Consider the following 5,763-nt stretch of genomic DNA (forward strand, 5'->3'; position numbering starts at 1 on the left):
GTTACTGATTGAGAATTTTCCCTAGTCTAAAATAGAAGATAACTCACCCGGCCGATTGAAATGCTCATGCCATTGAAATGCCACTAAGGCTTTTTTTTTCAACACTACAGCTAACCGTGACACAATGGAAGCATTCATACATGATGTGGTATTTTTGAAAGCATCTCTTCTGCAAAAAAAAGAGAAGTAGATAACCATCTCATTCCTTTATCAGTGTATCGCACTTAGAGGATTCTTTTTATTCAGAAATAGTGATCTGATTTTTTTTTTTTTTTTGTATTTAAATAGTGATCTGATTTGAGACGTGCTTCCAAACATCTCTCTTTTTTCTTGGTTTCTGAAAATAGCTACTTCCATTGTTATCATATCAATGAATACAAGTTCACCAATGCTAAATGAAGTGGAACCAGAGCAGCTAAAATGGAAGTTGAGAGAAAACGATTGAGGCTTTGTTTGGTTCTATTGGTTCAATAGAAAATAAGAGAAGAATAAAAAGTTGAAAAAAAAAGTTATTAAGAAATTTCACAAATTTTGTTAACAACATTCCCTCAACTTTCTGTTACTCTCTTATTTTCTACCAAACCCAAATATAGCCTTAAGTTCAGTAAATACAAAATAACTTCTTAAGATATATAAAAAAAATGAAAAATAAAAGCTATAAATCATGTATCAGCAATCTTGCCTGCACCTGGATTGGAAGGGTTATGAATTTGGAGATGGGCTAAATCCCATTGTGTAGCCCTTCAGAACATAATAAAAAAGAAATGAATACGCCATGTCTCAGAACCCCCAAATGGGTATCGGGCATCTAACGATACAGATCCCACAAGGAAGAAGAAGTATCAAAACATGGAAACATCCATAAAACAGTGTTCATTTTCAACCTCGTTGTTTAGATTTTAAAACCAATGTTGTAAGGCTTGAACGGGACTAAAAACAGAGTGCTCCATGGGTTCCAGCTCTGCCGGTTAACCGGTAGATTAACCTGTAAAAACCAGGTCATAACCTGAAGTAAAAACCAGGTCATAAATCCCATTGTGTAGCCCTTCAGGTCATAACCTGAAGTAGATTAACCTGTAAAAACTCAGTTGTTCAATTAGGATTTCTTTTTTAATTTCAGGTAATGTTTCACTATCTGCGCATTCCAAGGCACCACCTTGGCACACTATTTTTGCCCAAAAAAATGCCCTTTTTTTGGCCTTGAATTTTGTTATTTAATATAAAAAATTAAACCTGAAGTAAAAAAACAAAAAAGGTTCAGCCTTTGGGTGGGTTTGATCAATTTCAGACATAGTAACTTTTGGCGACCCCAAAAAATACATGTTTGCAATAACTTGATTCAAATATTATGAAATACGTTCTAGAGTTTTCTAGTTCATGTAATACTTGTGATAAGATGATGTACATTAATATTTTAGTACAGGATAAAAACGAATTGAAACCAAGAATTACATCAAAAAATTAAGTTTTATAGAATAAATCTGATAAATGGATATGAAATGTCGGGTCCATTCTGAAAGTATAGTTTCTTTTTCATATATACCCAAGAAATGCACTATGTCCTGACAATCGAGGCTAAGGCATCCCACTCAACCAGATGCATCTAACACCCTGGCAGAGTTTGCACAGAATTATTATGTCCATAGTAAGTTCACCACAACTTGGCAAGTTCTTATTTTAACCTCTGTGAAGAAGTTATGATTGTACTTGCAATATCTCAGGAAAGCAAATGACTAAACCTAATCTAAACCACAATATGCCCATTTAAATGCTTGAAGCAAGTTTCAACAGCAAAATAATTAAGAAATAATAGAAATAAAATTGAATATGAATTGGCTGATAATACATTACCTGTGAATTTGCTTTGTATTTATAAAAGTCTAGAATTTAAGTCATACAATGAATATGATCAAGGAAGATTTGGCCTGACCTCATAATCACTCAACACGTGGTAAAGGCAACAACTCGACACAACAATACGTCCAAGGCGTGAGCTCTGAAAGGAGGAACCAGCGGTCCGAACTCCCTACAAGGAGCCCAAACTCCCCGTAAGGGACCCGAGCTCTCCCTTAAGCCCCGAGCCTTACAAGCACAAAAGGCAGCAACCTGAACTGGCCTGCCCCATGGCAATTTGGGACACACTTCTATCCAAACTCAAGACTTCACCTCGTTCACCACTCCAGTACTTCGACTCCAGGACGCCAAACTGAACAACCGTACCACGCCTGACACCGAGGAAGTTCGTACCCAGGGGCGGCGCACCTGACTGACTTGGGATTTGACGCTTGACAGTCGCACTTCAACGGCCACCTGCCACCGCCATGTCCAGTTGTAGAGACAGCTCCAACAAAGAGAGCAATGGCGGTTCTGTCCCAGTAGAGGTGAGGACACCCGAACTGGCAGGAGCGCAGAGATAATCATACCCGACCTGATAGAAACTTAGGAGTGAGTGCGCGAGGTGGTTATAAAAGGCTCCCTACCCCCCAAGAACAAGGTATGTGAACTTTGTGCCATCTGGTTTTATCTTGCCTTTGAGAGAATACTAACTTGAGCTTCGGAGCAATCTCACCGGGTTCCTCCCCGGAGATTCCTCATCTTCTCCGTTTCAGGCTCCCTATTGCTCCAGTCAGAGGCAAGGTCGTTGGCAGCTAGGACCGGCTGGATTGCGCACCATCAATTGGCGCCGTCTGTGGGAAAGCTTCCAAAAACCTCCCTCTAAAACTCTCATAACCTCTTTTTTCTCCAAAAAACCCCAACACTCATGACTTCTTCCAAAAATGCCGAACGTGGCACGGAGATGAACACCACCGGGGAACAACTTCAAGTCCCCGTGGTGTGCATTGGGCAGTTCACCATCCCCCTTCTGGTGGATGGGATCCCTAGCCTGAATGCACCACGAACAGTGACACCCGTAAACCTTCCCGCCATGAATGTCCCCTTTCCACTCCTTATCGAAACAACCTTTACTGAACCAACTGCTATCCCCCTGGCGACTAGCCAGAGCCAGTTTGACGACCTGATGCAGTGCATGCAGGCAATGCAAGCCCAAATGCAGTAGTTCCAATAGCATCAGCTCTAGCAACACCAAGTACTGCACCACCTCTCTCAATATCACTATCAGCAGCAGTTCCCCCAACTGCCTATCAACCAACCGCAACTTCCACCGCGGCATCCTGCTCCAAAGCCAGTCAAGGCTTCCCCCCCAGGGTGGACGCCATCTCCGAGGAGAAGCCTCCCAACTTCAGAACACCCCTAACAGCAGGCCTCATCCCCGAGCCAAAGGGAAATAAAAATCACCCCCGCCTCGCAACTCGCAGGCGGGTCGGGAACCTCACCCGCAAAGTCAGCACCTCGGCGCTCCAAGCCTGAGTTCCCGCTCATAGAGAACCGATTTAGTGCCCTAGTAGTGGACTACCAACATTCCGGGCCCATTGAGCTCGGCAACACGGACGTCAGCAGCGCCAGTACCAGGCCCACTCAATAACGAAGACGCCGGCGAAGTCGCAGAACTGCCACCAATGTCCTGCTCGAGCTCAGAGGTAAAGAAGAGACAAGCTCGGACGAGGTAAAAGCACCCCCTATTCTCTCAATTCCTTCCCCCTCTCATCAGAACTCCTTGCAGTCCCCATGCCCAGGGACTTCAAATTCCACCCTTTAGACAAGTATGATGGGTCCTTCGACCCCATCGACCACGTCGATGCCTTCCAATCCCAAATGCTCCTGGCAAGGGCCAGTGAGTCGTGCATGTGCGTGACCTTCACCACCACTTTCAGGGGGTGGCCCGCACCTGGTATAGGAACCTGGCCCCCGGGTCAATAAGAAGTTGGGCCCAATTCATGCAGGTCTTCACCGCACACTTCGTTACCAGCAAGCGGTGCCCCAGAACCGAGGAAAGCATCTTCTGAGTGGTTCAGAGGGAAAGGAGAGCCCATTTGGGGCTACATCAAGCGGTTCAATGACGCGTGTTTGCAGATAGCGCGACTGGACCCCGTGGTACAGCTCGCAGCGGCCAAGAGAGGAGTAGTACACAAGGAGTTCAAATGGCACTTGGTAGCCAGCCAACCCGCGACCGTGGCCGAATTCCTCAAGCTCGCGGACAAGTTCATGAGAACAGAGGAAGAGATCAACCAAAGGACCGAAGGTGGGGTCGAGAAAAGGAAAAGAGAAGGCGAGCCCTCCAACCCAAGTGATAGAAAAAACCCAGCCCGGGAGACGAAGCCAAGCCAGCCATCCCGAGCTCCCTTAGCAGGTAGGACGGACTACACACCCTTAAACACAAGGCGGACTGAGATCTTGATGATGATCAAAGACGCCCCATACGTAAAGTGGCCACCTCACCTAAAGGGGAACCCAAACGAGAAACAAAAATTTGTACTGTAGTTTCCATAGAGATCACGGTCATAGTACCGAACAGTGTAATACTCTCTGGGACAAGATAGGGGGACTCACCGTCGTGGGTACTTGAGAAATTTTGTACAACACAATAATAATAATAATAAGGCAGGCCGGCAAGGGGAGCATAGTAAGGATGCTCCCGAATCCAGCTGCAGGCCAGCTGTACCTTCGCAAAGACAGCCTCCGGAGGAGAGTTCAGTTCAGGGAACCATCCACGTAATAGTGGGAGGTTCGGTGGTAGCAGGTTGTACTTCGGCGGCAGCCCGGACGTCAGTTCGTGAAGCAACCCGAGAAGAGTAGAACCCTCGAAAGAGACTGAAGACGGAAGAACCAATCTTCTTCGCAGAAGACGACGCGCGAAGTGTACACTACCCCCACGATGACGCGCTTGTCATAAAATAAGGATCAGCGACTTCGAAGTCAGGCGTGCACTTGTGGATTCAGGTAGCTCGACGGACATCCTCTTCAAGTCGGTATTTGATCAGCTTCAGTTGTAGAGAAGCGGGTTGAAGCCCGCGAACACTCCTCTGGTGGGTTTTAGCGAGAGGAAGTTAGACCCCTCGGGAAAATAACAGTGCCTGTGGAGGTCGGCACATGGCCTTGCGCGGTGAGACTCAACCACGATTTCCTAGTGGTCGCGACCCCCTCCTCATACAATGCCATAATAGGGCGGCCAATTACGCATGTCCTACGGGCAGTGGTCTCCACCTACTATTTGGCAATGAAGTTCCCTACAGACTTCGGTGTCGGGGTAGCGCGGGGCGACCAGCTTGAGTCTCGCAAGTGTTATGTTGCCGCTTTGAAAGCAAAGACCAAGGTGGTCGACGACCTCGAGTTGGAGCGACCTACGGAGTAGGGCGAGGAACGAGCTTCGCCCACAGAGGAAACGGTCGCAATCCTGACTTCGGCTATGGATCCGGCTCGAAGGCTATAGATCGGTGCTTCCGTCAAGGAGCCTCTACAAACCGAACTGGTGAGTTTCTTACTTCAAATTTTAGATATTTTTGCGTGGTCCGCGGCCAATATGCCCGGTATTGACCCTAGCCTTATAACTCACAAGCTTAACACTGACCCTGTAGTCAGACCCATTAGACAGAAGAAACGCAAATTAGCCCCGGAGCGCTGGAGGGCGGTCGACGAGGTGGTCAAAAAGCTCCTCACAGCAGACTTCATAAGGGAAGTTCATTACCCGAGCTGGGTAGCCAACCCAGTGCTGGTGAAAAGGGCAAATGGCAAGTGGCGCATGTGTGTCGACTACACCGACCTAAACCGAGCTTGCCTAAAAGACTGATTCCCCCTCCCCAGAATTGACAGCCTAGTGGACGCGACCTCGAGACATGAGTTGCTAAGCTTCTTGGATGCCTACTC

This window comes from Nelumbo lutea, chromosome 2, assembly GCF_056320005.1.
Source record: "Nelumbo lutea isolate HS-2025 chromosome 2, American lotus-T2T, whole genome shotgun sequence".
In the NCBI taxonomy this organism is placed as follows: domain Eukaryota; kingdom Viridiplantae; phylum Streptophyta; class Magnoliopsida; order Proteales; family Nelumbonaceae; genus Nelumbo; species Nelumbo lutea.